The 15,612-nt window shown below is 32.6% G+C and overlaps 1 protein-coding gene and 1 long non-coding RNA gene across 2 annotated transcripts in view; both read left to right on the forward strand.

Annotated features, from left to right (window-relative positions):
• Nucleotides 1-1,203, forward strand: part of LOC140044904 (uncharacterized) — a 28,077-nt gene extending 26,874 nt beyond the window's left edge. Inside the window, exon 8 of the mRNA XM_072089603.1 lies at nucleotides 1,045-1,203. The gene's annotated coding sequence lies outside the window, so the exon portion shown is untranslated. The remainder of the gene's footprint in view (nucleotides 1-1,044) is intronic.
• A 2,714-nt stretch (nucleotides 1,204-3,917) lies between these two features.
• On the forward strand, nucleotides 3,918-6,309 carry LOC140043607 (uncharacterized). The gene is made up of 4 exons (XR_011844319.1): nucleotides 3,918-4,438; nucleotides 4,989-5,146; nucleotides 5,524-5,608; nucleotides 6,152-6,309. It is a non-coding gene; the product is annotated as an uncharacterized lncRNA (long non-coding RNA).
• Nucleotides 6,310-15,612: the final 9,303 nt, after the last annotated feature.

Here is a 15,612-nt window from a genome sequence, read left to right on the forward strand (position 1 = left end):
TTAATGATTATGTACAAGTTATTTATACTGTGCACAGGTATCAATGTACCGTTACATTTTAGATGATGATAATTGTTGGTTTTAGTATGTTAATGATTATGTACAAGTTATACAGTAACAATTATATCTTTGTCAATTGTTCATTTAATAACGGTAACATTGAAACCTTGCATTTTCTGTTCATAAGCTGAAGTTTTGAGAAAATAAAAATGTTTTTTTCTGTAATTCTTCATGTGACTCAACACTACTTTACTTTAACAGACCCTTTTTATGGTATTTAACTGCTGTCCCAGCTAACAGTATTACTAAAGTATAATACTGTTAAAATACAGTTGGTACAAACTGCTTTACACATTTAAATCCTATATTTTTACTGGCATCTCAGTACAAAAACAGGATTTTGTTGATTAAACCTGTTTTTTATAAACCATATTTTAACAGCTTTGTACAGTAATTTAACAGGCCAATGCATTTTTAGTCAACGTATTTGTACGGTAATTGACTGTAGAATTGCAGTATTTAATTGTTTAAAAACAGTTAATGTTACGTCTAGTTGCTAGTATTTTACCGTAAAAATACAGGATTAGAATGTTTAATTTATTTTAACAGTACTGTGATTTAACAGGCCAATGTATTTTTCTACTGGCGTCCCAGCTCTCTGTGTTTTACTGTTAAAATACAGGATTATTGTTAAAAAACAACTTTTTATAAACTGTATTTTAACAGTATACACCTTTTAACAGGCCATGTATTTTAACGGTGTTCTACTGGCGTCCTGCAGCTGCCAGTAGAATACCGTTAAAATACAGGTTTATTGTTAAAAAACAACTTTTTATAAACTGTATTTTAACAGTATACACCGTTTAACAGGCCATGTATTTTAACGGTATTTTACTGGCGTCCTGCTGCTGCCAGTAGAATACCGTTAAAATACAGGTTTATTTTTAACAGTGTATGCTTACAATATAGGACATTTTATTCTTTTTAAAATGAAGACAACCAACCTACCAACTATTATTTAAAATATTATGTTTAATTTTGTAGCTTTTAGGAGACAACACAGAGAAGCACATACGAGTACAGAAGTGTCTTCACCTCCAACTTCTCCTCATTCAAGGACATCACAGTCCTACAAATCGATTTTCTCTAGGAATGAAAACACTGATGACAGTAAGTGTATTTTAATATCTGTGTGTTTAATATTTTCAACGTGCGAGTTTTTGGAGCTGATGGACAGAAAGAGCACCAGACGGAGGGGAGTAGCATGGTAGTATATCTACTAAAATCACCAGCGCATTTGGCTTTTCTGCATTATCCGCATATAAATGTGAAACTATTAAAACGATTATTACAGTATTAATAATACCTAACCATACTATAAATTATGCTTGTCACAAAGGAAATCAATGCAAATAGAATTAAAAAATTAAACCAACGTGTAAACTTCTAACAAAATACATTATACTGTACATTCTGTTTTGTTTTATTTTTTTAGGTTTTAAAATCAATGTCTTGATGAAACTGGACACTATAATAAAAAATCAGAATGAACAGCTTCAAATAATAAAGAATCAAGCAATTCAAAAAGGTGCATTAGAAGATGCAGAAATTGAAGATGTTGTGCCTCAACCACTAGAAAGCAAAGAAGAATTGTACTCACTTGATGAAAAATTGAAAGATGCGGCATTTAGGAAGAACATGGTAAATCTTAAAAATTCTATTTGTACCGTATGTTATAGTGTAAATTTATTTCCTACAGTGATCCCATTATATACTCATATTGAGGTTATAGAAATACAAGGAGGTCGCGAACAAGCAGGAATACGGTTTACACAGCAAAATTTGAAATTCTAAGCAAGAAAAAAAAATCTTGTTTTAAGAAAAAATTCTTAAAATAAGTATTTTTTTTTCTTGTCAAGATTTAAAATTACTTAAAACAAGAAATAATTTTCTAGAAAAGACACATTTTCTTAAATTAAGTTTTGCAATATTCTTAAAAATGCTTATTACAAGAAATATTTTACTTAAAATAAGGAGTCAATATCATTCTCTTCTTATTAAGAATAGTTTTGCTTAAAACAAGATTTGAAAATACTTAATTTGAAAAGTATTTTACTTAAAATAAGAAATCAATATTATATTTATCCCTATCAAGAATAATTTTTCTTAAATCAAGATTGATGAATTCTAAAAATTACTTAAAACAATAAATATTTTTCTAGGTAAGACAAAGTTTCTTAAATTAGGTTTCGCAATATTCTTAAAAATACTTATTTTGAGAAATGTTTTACTTAAAATAAGAAGTCAATATCATACTATCTTATCAAGACTATTTTTGCTTAAAATTGAGATTCGCAATATTTTTAAAAGTACTTATTTTGAGAAATGTTTTAATTAAGATAAGAAGTCAATATCATACTATATCCTATCAAGACTATTTTTGCTTGAATTGAAGTCAATTCTATTTTAATATTTTTAAAAATACTTATTTTGAGAAATGTTTTACAGTAGAACCTCCATTTTACGTACGGTACGGGACCGAAAAGCGTACGTAAAACAAAGGATTCGTAAAATCAAGGTTGACCTTAAATTGACCCCAAATACGTAGAGATCGTAGCTATAAAGGGCGGCTACCCTGTTTGTCTACTTTACTGAACAGCATGCAGGTTGTCACTAGCTAGGCCTTGCCTAGACTATTCAGGCTAGGCTAGCAGGCCTAGCAAGATGTGAGGCCTAACTAGAAAAGTACAGTACTGTATATACAGGCTGTGAGATGTTTAAATAAAGGGTAAAATATCAATGTTCTTGTATTTTCAATCAATAAAAACAGTCGCTGCTTAAATGCACGTGCGTAGCTTGTCTCAAACACACAGCAGAATTCCTCACACACACACACACACAGCCACAGCTTTGTTGTGCTTTGTTGTTGTTAAATTGCGCCCTCAATGTACGAAAATGATGACGTCATCGGTTATTTTAAGCGTACGTAAAATCAAGGGAACGTAAAATCAGGGTACGTAAAACACAGGTTCTACTGTACTTAAAATAGATTGTCAATATCCTTATATTCACACAACGGTAGAGCAGTTAGCACTTCAGTTTCAACTGATGAAAGAATCTGGGTAATCAAACTGTTTGTGCTTTAAATAATCGATTGCACTGCAACCTAAAGAAAATAATATTGATTTAATATTTTTTATATTCAAGTTTTAATATGTTTAAAAACTAAGTTGTGCTTTAGTTGGGGAGCTATGCAGCCTAACAAAAAAAATGTTATTTGTAACAATGAAATTGGTCACAAAAAAATGCAACATAAACTTAGAGTGTATAATGCCTAGGCCTAGTACCCAAGTCCTATAGTTACTATAGCTAATAGTCCTGTATAATAACAGTACCAGCAAGGCCTAGGAAATAGACGTATTTCTCTAATAAAAAATAGTTTAAAATGCATAATTGTTGTAATTTTAAAGCAAAATGGCTTACCTGTGGAATCTTGTTTCTCTCCTTTAATTTTAGTAGAAGGAAATCAGCATTTGTTATACTATTATCTGCTTGTTCATCCTCTAGTTAGTAGGCCTTCTTGCTGAGCATCAACAAGATCATTAATATTAAACAATCATTAACAGTATAACAATACTAGAATTATCACTACTACTATCGTCAGTTGATAAATCATCCCCGTTATAATAGTTTTTTTCTTCATTAACTTCGTCAGTCTCCTAGTCTAGGCCTAGTTCTACTTCATCCTCAATTGGCATCCTCGTTTTCTCCAGGCATACTTTACTGATGTTTCCATCGTCAACTGCAGGAGGTTGCCGATTGTTATACTCGTCCTTAAAATGGCGTCTTATGACATGCTTGTAAAACGAATTGTAAATTCCAAAGCTTGCCGGGCAGCGAACCACCAATTCCACATGTTACTCGAAAATTCGGAGTATTTCCATGAATTGAATTATAATGCCTTAGCAAATAGGGTAGCAAATACTGTACCTACTTCAGTTTACTGGCACCAACTTATCGCTTTTTTTCGGACTGCAACAAACATGTGTCATTATTATTGTCTGTCGTATTACTGTTGGTCCAGACGTTTTATAGATTTGCTTTAACCACCATGGAGGTTTATACCTCCATGCTTTAACGTTGAGCAGTATAATGACCTTATACATTCTGGGTAAAAGGCCAGCGATAAATTTTTGGTTATAGTTGAAAAACAACACTGTGTGTGGTCGATGACCTAGCTCCCGGCGGGATCATGGCCAACGGTTTTTTAAAGTAATCATTCAAAATCTAGAGTTTGTAAGTAAAAGACACCTTTCATCGCAATTTATATATTAAATGCTTCAATAGGCCTAGTAAGATTAGTCTAATATAATGTCGAAGGAAGACGCTTTGTTGAAGATCCGAGAAATAGATGAAGAAGTGGCCAACATTTTAACAGGTTCGTAGGCCTAATAATTATATTTTAATCTGCCAGCAGTCTAGGCCTATCCTAGGCTCCTTCCTAGTTAGTAATACTGTAGGCCTGGAACTAGTAGGTCTAGGCTAGCCTACTATGCCTGTACTGACGGACAGGTGTATAGGTTTAGCTTAGCATTTTAGTTCAGACATTGACAGAGGGGACAAATATTGTCGGACCTATTTCAGCTAGGTATAAGGAAGGCCTAATAATAGATAATACAATTATAATGTAACAGTTATTTTGTAATGTAGCCATGAAATATATACGAAGGATTATATTATATACACATATTCCAATGAGAAATATAATGACATTTAAAAACACTTCTTTATATTTAATTAATTGTACACACTAAGTAATCCCCGAAGTGATCACATCGATATTGAAACTTAATGTTTTTAACTCTAAATTTTAAAAAAACATACTAAAAAAACAAACAAAAAACATACGTACTGCATAACTAAAATTGTTATATTAAATTTCTTTTTAAAAAACTGTGTTATTTACAATATCTTAAATTATTTGTTAGGTAATTGAAGAAGTTCGAAGGATACTAATTATTACTAGGCAAAGAGGAATGAAATACAAAAGAAAGCTTTTTAAAAAAGTGCTTAGCAAATTTTTCCAAAGAAGAGAATAATATAGTTTATTTTGGTATTTTAAAGAGAAACACCAGTCCTCCATCTGGTAAGTACAGTGTATGTTTTTGTACTTTTATCTATTCATAAATAGTTTTATAATGGACCAATGGTAGTGAGGAAAATACGTGTACATATTGTGTACGTATTTTTAACAGCTTGGTTCGACTCAAGCTAGTGTCATGCACTCCTCCCTTTGACAACTAAAATTAAATAAATGACTTATGAATATTAATTTTTGACATATTAATGCTCTCCTGACCAGCCCACCCTTTCCCCTTCCTTTTACATTGACCACCTACAAAACTGTAGGCTACATTATTAAAAATTTGAGCTACAGTATATCAAGTTTATGTCCATACATTATTCCACTCATTTAAATAAATTTATATAATATAATGTTTTCAATTTGTTATTTTTGGTTAGGTTCAAAGATAACCCATATGTTGTCAAATCTGTCAAACATATTTGTTGGGAAAAACTCATCAAAAAAAGTCTGCTGACCTTGAAGGTATTTAGTGTTTTTTTAAATTTAAAATACAAGTAACATTATGTACATTAAAAAAAAATATCTTAAAGTGTTTTTTTAAAATCAAATTTATCTTAGCTTAAAATTCAAGGTACCGGTATATACTATGTTTACAATAATTTATTAAAATCAAACAATTGTTATTATAAACATTGATACGGAATAAAAACATCAATCATGATTGAGCACCGTTTTGCGTATTGTCTTCCTAAATAGTAATATTAAAAATAAATTTAGACCCTAATAATTTAACTAAAAATAATAGATACAGCCAGGCCTGTCTTTGTGATCGGTATAAACAGGGCAAAGTTTGTGATTAAAAAGTTCAAATGCATATTCCACCCACCCTTATGTCTTATAATGTAAAATTATTCTTACCACCGTTCTAATATTGCGTCATGTTTTTGTGTTTACCGCCCCAGATATAGGACTCTAAAACCACACCGTACCCAATTAGTTGATGATGTTACACATATTTTAAATACAGTAATAACTAAAACTATATTAATCTCTTTTCATGTTTAGGAACATGAATAAAGATCCAGAATCCTGGTCTTCACGCCGATCAGGTAATATGCCGGTATTGCTTTTGGACACAGAAATGGCCTACATTAAAGTTTAGCAAACAATTCTAACTACAAAGAAAGCAAAATTAGATGAGGCTGCTAGTTACTCTCCTCTCCACTTTTTACCTTCTGGATTTCGATTATCCAAAATGAAAAGAAGTAGGCCTCACTATCCACTCACTCCCAGGTGCGGGAGAAGAATTTTACGAAATTTGTATTTTACCATTTTAATGTTTTTAAGTTTTCTTTTGATGGCATTTTATTATTAATAAAAACAAGTTTGTTTTAAAGAAGTTGTATATATTATTGTACCTAATGTCATGTAAATTGTAGTTCTTAATGAAAATAACAGTATTGTTAATATTATGTTTTATAACATTCTTGAATTTATTTGTTTAAGTAAAATATTACTTAAAATGAGTATTCATTTATCGTTCTTAAAATAAATTTTTAATGATTTATATTTTATAGAATTCTTGTTTCAAGCAATTTTTTTCCCAATATAAGTAAGAATTTACGAATTTTAATTTGATAGAATTCTTGTTTCAAGCAATACTTTTCTTAAAATAAGTAAACATTTACTGGTTTTTATTTGATAGACTTCTTGTTTACTTATTTTAAAAAAAGTTTTGCTTGAAACAAGAATTCTACAAATAAAAATCGGAATATTCTTACTTATTTTAAGAAATATATTGCTTGAAACAAGAAAACTAAAAATATAAATTGGAATATTCTTACTTATTTTAAGAAAAATATTGCTTAAAACAAGAATTCTAAAAAATACAAACCGGAATATTCTTACTTATTTTAAGAAAAATATTGCTTGAAACAAGAATTCTACAAATAAAAATCGGAATATTCTTACTTATTTTATAAAAAAATATATTGCTTGAAACAAGAATTCAAAAAATACAAATCGGAATATTCTTGCTTATTTTAAGAAAAGTATTGCTTGAAACAAGAATTCAAAAAATACAAATCGGAATATTCTTACTTATTTTAAGAAAAATATTGCTTGAAACAAGAATTCAAAAAATACAAATCGGAATATTCTTACTTATTTTAAGAAAAATACTGCTTGAAACAAGAATTCAAAAAATAAAAATCGGAATATTCTTACTTATTTTAAGAAATATCTTGCTTGAAACAAGAATTCAAAAAAATACAAATCGGAATATTCTTACTTATTTTAAGAAATATATTGCTTGAAACAAGAATTCTATAAAATACAAATTGGAATATTCTTACTTATTTTAAGAAATATCTTGCTTGAAACAAGAATTCAAAAAAATACAAATCGGAATATTCTTACTTATTTTAAGAAATATATTGCTTGAAACAAGAATTCTATAAAATACAAATCGGAAAATTCTTACTTATTTTAAGAAATATATTGCTTGAAACAAGAATTCAAAAAAATACAAATCGGAATATTCTTACTTATTTTAAGAAAAATATTGCTTGAAACAAGAATTCTATTTAAAAAAATCGATAAATTGTTACTTATTTTAAGGCAGATACTGCTTAAAACAATAATGAAAAAAGCAATTAAATTCTTGGTAAGAATATTGTTCTTAAAGTATTATTTCTTGGTAAGAATAATTTTCTTGATATGAATTTGTGTGATTCTTGTTAAGAATTTTACGATTCTTGGTAAGCCAAAAAGTATTGAAATACGGACAAGTCAAAATTTACTTGTTTCAAGAAATATTTTGCTTGAAACAAGTTTTTTTTTTCTTAAAACAAGAATCAGAATTTTGCTGTGTAAAACAAATGTATTGTAACAGAGTTTTTACAATTACTATAAACATTCAAACTATCTAGATTAAAATCATTATATAACCGTGTTTTCTATTTAAAGTAATGTAATGTTTTTATTTTTTCTCTTTAGATCAAGTATTTTAGCATAATTGGGGGGTCAACTGTCAAAGACACAGTTAGAATTCTGCTAAGAAAAATAGGTTCCAATAAGTTAGGGTCCGAATTTAGTATGTACGGACGAAAAGGGAAGGACAGTTTTAAAAAAAGACATATGTGCCGAGTAATTATAAGTAAGTACCATTGTTTAGGTATAATTAAACCTATATCTGTCAAGAATGAAGCGAGGTCGGCTCCTAGCGCAGTCGGCTAAAATAGTGGCAGCTAAACCGTAGAAAACCATAGGTTTCCTTACTGCTCTTCATGTGTTCCAACTAGTTGGTCAAAATACTTACGCTCTCTCATGACTTCTCTCGTCTCTCTTATTACTGTCCAGTTCACAACCAGAATGACCCCACCTGAAACAAGTCTAAGGGAGGGCCATGGCCGAATACTACCTACTAAAACTGCAGATTATTTTAATAACATTTATTTTAATTACTTTTACAAATTAATATAGGAACCTGTCTTGTCGTCCATCAGAAAGCTAAAGAGAAACAAATCGAGAAGGAAATCGGAACTACCGTATTTTCCGGAGTATAGGTCGAGACTTTGTGGGAAAATTTTAATTGCAAAATCGGGGGGTCGACTTATACTCCGACCATGCGATTTTTGAAAAAAATCAAGCGGAAAAAATTCGTTCAAAAGCCGTCAGCTGTCAAGGCCTAGCAAGGTCAGTGGCCTATCATCAATCACTCACAGGAGTTTTCAATTTAATAATACCTACATTGTACAAAATAATACAACTCCAACAAGTACTGGTGGTACAAGAACTATTAATATATAACACAGATTAATGTTGATGTTTATATTACGCTTTTATTAAAATAATTAAGAATAAATAGTTTTCGTTTGTGTTTCATATGCTTCGTATTCACTCGCGAAAACATCGTAACACACACCACAAACGAACTACACGATGTTGGAATGTCCATGCAGCATGTTTGTTATTGCGCGATATTTTGATCTATACACATGCGCAGTTTGTTTGTTTGTTCGTAATTACAATTACTGCGCATGTCTATTCATAAAATAAATTCTCCTCAGTCCGGCGCGTGTACATTTACAGATAACGCGATTTACAACTACTCGCCTGTACAATTTAATAAGCCTCCTAACGAAAAACTCGTTTTAACTTATTCGAGTGACGCGAAAAAACATCGCTGATGGCAAGTACTGTAACGCTACATCTCTGTCATTTATTATAGGCTGGCGAAGACGGCGGCGAAGCCGTTGTGATTATGTCCGTCCGATATTGATTAGGCCTACACTTTAATAATTGTATAAACAAACAACCACATTTCATACATTTCTAGCCTTCTTTGAACTTTAAAGTAAGTTGTGTTATTAGCCGATTTTGGGGGTTGACTTATATTCAGGTCATACCAAAATCAACGATATTCTAGGTCAAAGTTGGGGGTCGACTTATACTTGGGGTCGACCTATACTCCGGAAAATACGGTATTTTAAAATATGCTCCACATCGACCAGGTGGATCAAAGTGGAAGGTAAAAATGGTAAACAATGAATTTAAAAATGTATCTTTTCCCTTTAATATTTATCTAAATCTAAAATCAGCAAAAAGAGCCAAATTAATTTTGCATGGGGCGTCCACAACCATTTTTGTATATGACGTCATTGTCATGAAAACGCGATTAAATCGTAGTATTAACAATTTTGTCGTTTTACCGTGATTATGACATTACTTGATTTGCAAAAATATTTTTGTGTCATTTTTAAGATAATTTTTATTAACTCAACAGGATGTTACTACAGACACAAGTACATCACCCACTCATGATGACGAAGAAGAGGAAGCATTTTAATGAATTTATGTACTTTTAGATATTATATTTTTATAAGAATCTCTTAAATTTTACTTTGTACGTTCTTTGCAGAATTTTTAAGCCGTTGGCTGCCTTCTGTTTGTACTATTTATGTGTTTTTTTTATGAATAAATACCTGAATATAAGATGAGCAAATCATGTAGGGTTAGAGAGGATTACAATAATTATAGACACAGCCGTATTCATAAAAGAAAGTTTGAACCTTTTCAGAACCTATTTATGAATGAAATAGTCTATTAATAGTCTAAAGTTCGACTTCTTGAAGTCGCACTGTAAGTCGGGTTCCAGTACAGTATTATCATTGACAATACTAACTACTACTGTCTTGTTTTTTATTTTTGTTTTTTTAAATACTATGTAATACCTGTATTTTTATAAAAGCATTTTATTAATGAAGGAATTAAGTAATTATTTCTAAATCAGTTTTTGGGTTATGTAGGTATGGAAGTGTTGGCGGTTCAGTAAACAATGCAGAGACATTAAAATCCACTATGATGATGCCGTTAATCTAACTAGGTCCAAAGAACGTAAAAAAACGTTAATCGCTAACCTTAAATTAACAACGTTTAAAGAACGTCAACAAAATACCTATTTTAAACGTTAACACTTAACTTTCTACGAACATTTAAAAATGACGTCGTTTAAACGTTTTATAAAACCTTCGATTAACGTTGGCAATAACATTCAATGAACGTTTAGAAGGGTCAACATTTTAACGTTATTTGTTAACATTCAAACAATAACGTTATTTGCTCACGTCCAAAGAACGTCAACAAAATACCTATTTTGAATGTTAATATGAACGTAACAGTAACGTAACAGTAACATTCAAATAACGTTATTTGAACGTTAAATTGTTAGCTGGGGATGTACCAGACTTCGGCAGGTTACAAGGAAATTCGTTATTTACGTGTATTTTTTAAAAGCATCACGAAATATTTTTTGGTAAAGTTTTTAGTATTTATATAAGTATACAGTATGAATTATCAAATAAATATTTATAATTAACAAACAATAATAAAAAATGTGTTTTTTATTTATGTACCAAACCTCGGCATGTGTCTGCCAATCCTCGGAATACGTTGCCCAAGCAAGCCCCGGAATTACACGCGAGCGATTGTGCGATTGCGCAATTGATCATCGATGAAATAGCAGGCCTAGCTAGGCTAGGCCTAGCCATGGCCAGATGTGAAATAAATGAGTCAAAAAACAGCAATATTAAATTTATTTTTACCAACAATTATATTTTGAATAAAATTTAATAAACAACATTGCAAATAATTTAATTTAATTAGTTATTTCCGTTAGGTGCCGAAGTCTGGCACATATCATTAATTATCAACCAAACATCTTAACACCCCTCATAAACCCTATATTTTTTCATTGGTTTGAAAATGGAATGTTCTGGAATGTTGCTACACTACAGTAGGAGCCTATTTCAATCCCAGACGTGTCCCTCGTGTGTAATTTTTCATGCCCTGGAACTTTAAATGGAACAGTCACGTGTTAGCTCATTGGTCTATTTTGCTGAAATGTCACTTCCGGTTTTCAGGTTTCAGTTTTATGGCTACTGGCAGACAGTTCCGCTGGTGTCTAGTAAACGATCGGTGGTTTATATTTACACCGTTGCTAAAGATACGGTACCGTATCCATGCTTCTAAAAACTAAAGATATGGTTATTATAGAGGGCGCTTCCGTTTGCTAAAAGTACGGTAAAATTGCATTCCTAAAACTCGTACCTAAATATAAAATTCGTTCCTAAATATAAAACTCGTTCCTAAATATTAAACTCCTTCCTACATATTAAAAACCTAACCCTCTAAATAATCTCTCTTAAATTAAAAACTAAAAAAAAAATTCAAAAAAGACGTCAAGAAGAGTATCGAACCTCCAACCCTTAAGCCAGAGCCTCATCACATGCCCACTAGGCTACACAACTGGCTTGCAGAAAACCAATGCAATAACCTATTTGATTAACATCCACATTACATAGCGCCCTCTATAATTACCGTACCTTTAGTTTTTAAAAGTATGGATACGGTACCGTATCTTTAGCCATAACGTTATATTTACCACCTAAATAAAGTATATTATACGTTAAGATAAACGAAAAATATCAATTGTTTAATTAATTATAACTAATATAAATACAACCTGCCGAGGTTTGGCACATTGCCGAGGTCTGGTACATCTACCCAAAATGTCTGTCGTTTGTGATATTGATATGAGGATGCCAATGGGCATCCCATGGTGGTGAAATTAGGTGGTATCTCTCTCATCTAATTGTTACCGATTTTTTAGCACCTTTCGGGGTCCCCCAGGTCTATACGCAGCAGGGGGTACCCGGCAGACTCCCATTTTTATTGACTTCAGGCGACCCCCAACACACTTAAATAGTCAGATATTGGTACCTAGTTCATCTAATCAAATGTCTCTTGGACATTGTTAGATTACATATTACGCAGATGCTGTGCTGCACCCAGATCTCACTCAAGAAGTGTACAGTACTACACTATTAAATCTAGAAATGCTTAGTCCTGTGAGTGTCCCGGATCTTGGCGAATTAGATTTGCTTTTGAAAGGGGGGTGGCACATAAACTTAAAAGTGAAGAGGTGAAAGGAGTACATCAATACAACAGTAAAAATGGAGGCCAGAAAACAGATGAAGGTTTTTATTTCAAATGCTGCAAGCAGAATTAAAAGAAAAGCAGCCCCACCAACTCTAAAGACACACATAGAACTACTTTTTTTTTTTTATAACATCATTATAACTCAGCTTTAACCACGTGCCGTAGATCCGATAAAATATACCAACAAACCAACATGAATAACAACTTTTTTCAGCTTCCTTTTTAATTTTAATAGACACTTTGCTTACTTTTTTTGGTTTAAATAATCAAGATTTTAAAATAGCTTGTAATAATAAAATGTTACTTGCCTATTAACATTACTTGTAGTATTTGGTTTATTTATGACTCTCGCGGTATGGGGAGGATCATGTTATTGAGAGTGTAACATCTAGTCCGCAAAAATAGCCACTAAATCAAGGATATTTCTATGGTATTATATTTATTATTGTTAAGCTCACAGCGATCTCACCATGATCTCCTATGATTATTTATTATAATTATCTCATGGCGACCTCACCAAGATCTCATTATTATCTCATTGTGATCTTACCATGATCTCATTAGAATCTCATGGCGATCTCACTATGATCTCATTATTATCTCATGGCGATCTCACCATGATCTCCTTCTATGATATATGTATTATAATCACCTCATGGCAATCTCACCGTGATCTCATTCTATGGTGAAAAGGTGGACGATTACGTCGCCAAGCTACGTTTGCAAGCACACTAAGTGCACATTTTCGCACACAGTCACAGGCAAAACGTAAATCATAATCTTTCAGAATTCGATGAACGAATCATTGAATAATTAATCACTCGGACAAATTCCACAGAGGTCCAAAACAAGCTTATAGCTTCCAGCGATGTAACGCTAGATAAGGCAATAGACATAGTTAGAACACATGAGGCAAAAAGGCCAGCATGTCAGTGTTAAACCCTGACAAACAGGTGCACATCTTGAAGCGACATAATAACAGGGTGCCACCTAGACCCAACCCCAACACATAGGCAAGCCATGCCGATACTGTGGCCAAAAGCATCTGAAGGGCGTATAACGCAATATGCAACTTTGGTCAAAAGAAAGGCTACTGGTAAGCGTGAACAACAAATTAACCAGAATGAAGGAGGCTGTCACTAGTAAAGGCAAATGCAAGGTTAACATGAACAAGTTGGAATTTACTAGTACGGCATTTGAAGAAGTTGATCGACACCAACAAGCCGAGCTACAGCTTGCCATATTCGGTCTTAGCACTGAATTTGAGTTGGCAGATATTGTCAAGCATGTGAAAATGGAGCCAGACGAATGGTTTACTCTTACCACAAAAGAAAGAACTGATTATTTGGCCAATTTCAACAAAATGACGGTACAAGAAGCGACCACCAAAAGCCAATCCCGATTCGGAAAGGGGCATACATGAAGGAGTACGGATGCAGACAATTTTCCGCAGATGTAGCTGGTGCATTGACCGATATCAATAGCTGGCCAAAGACCACAATTGATATGGTTGTAAAGAATGCAGAAAATCTGTTGAACAGTGAAAACCAGGTCCAAAAAGAGCTATCAATTAACTCATCTGCAAGAAGAAGCTATCTTGTTGCATCTAGTAACACCAAGAAGGGTTGGTATAAATGTACAGTATTTATAGGGCATGTTCATTGCACATGTCCATCTTACAAATACAAAAACATGTGTAAACACAGTATTGCTGTAGCAGAAATAGAAGGGAATTTGATAAACCACTTAAGGACATCACATAAGCGATCAGCGCCGCTAAAAAGGAATCTTCAGCAATCTTCAAAAGACGGGCAAGGGAAAAAGGGTGGAAAGCACAAGAACCCTTGGAGACCAAGAAATACCCCTTCTACAGGCCTCCCTTCTAATACGCCTGAGAACCAAGGGCGTATTTTCACTGAAATCTTTCACAACAATAATCCCTTTATTGTTTGGTTTGTGAAAGATATCACAGATGCTGGCCACTGCTTTAAATGCAAAATGGAATTTCCGCGCCAACTGGCAATAAAACCATATGACATCATGTTGACTCACCAAGAGAGATGGATGTACCCTGATAAAACCAGACCCGAAGGACGACTCCCATCACATAAGCTAACTACCAAATATTATTGCATCAAGGCTTCGTGCATCAAAACTCGATTCCCGTGATTTTATTCCATCCATATTGTCAAGAATTTGGTGGAATCCAAGAAATACATTGTGTTTGTGTAAGCAAACATCTGGGATTATGAACTCTAAATGAAGTGAAGTATAGGCTGTTTAAATACTACAAAAATGTTTTATGTACTTTACTAAGGTTACAGAATATCAAAACAATTAAGTATTTTATGTTTTTGTTTCAAAGGTTATGAAAATGTACAAAGTGAGCTAGTGGTTGCAGGGGATGCCAGGCATGACTCACCTGGCCACAATGCAGAGTTGGGCCTGTATTCATTAATGGATACTAAAACAGACATTATTCTGTGTTCAAAAACAGTTGCTGTGGGAGAACACAATGTAAAGAACTCCTATTGGCTTGAAAACGAAGGGCTAATTAGATGCATTGATGAGCTAAAGGTTGGTTTTGTTGTGTGTGTAAACTGGTTGGATAAATTGCTTAAATGGTTTGCAAAATAGTTGATCTTTCTTTATGCCTTTTCAGGATCAAAAAATTGCTATCGATACACTTGTGACTGACAGGCATGCAACAATTGCAAAAACGATGCGAGAACAACACCCGAATATACGGCATGAATTCGACATCTGGCATATGGCCAGAAGTTTAGGCAACAAGTTAACGAAGATTTGCCAAAAACACCAGGAGCTGCGACAATGGCAAAAGGCGATTTCAAATCATTTTTGGTGGTCAGCAGAAACGTGTGAAGGTAGCTGCACACAGTTCAAGGTAATTGAGGGAGAGACAGTTTTAATAACATTGGTGTAAGTTAATGTGCACATGTTGTCACAGTTTAATTTCTTATTAAATTTATTTTATATTACTACAGGAACAGTGGATGTCAATCCTC

This window comes from Antedon mediterranea, chromosome 3 (assembly GCF_964355755.1).
Source record: "Antedon mediterranea chromosome 3, ecAntMedi1.1, whole genome shotgun sequence".
Classification (NCBI taxonomy): domain Eukaryota; kingdom Metazoa; phylum Echinodermata; class Crinoidea; order Comatulida; family Antedonidae; genus Antedon; species Antedon mediterranea.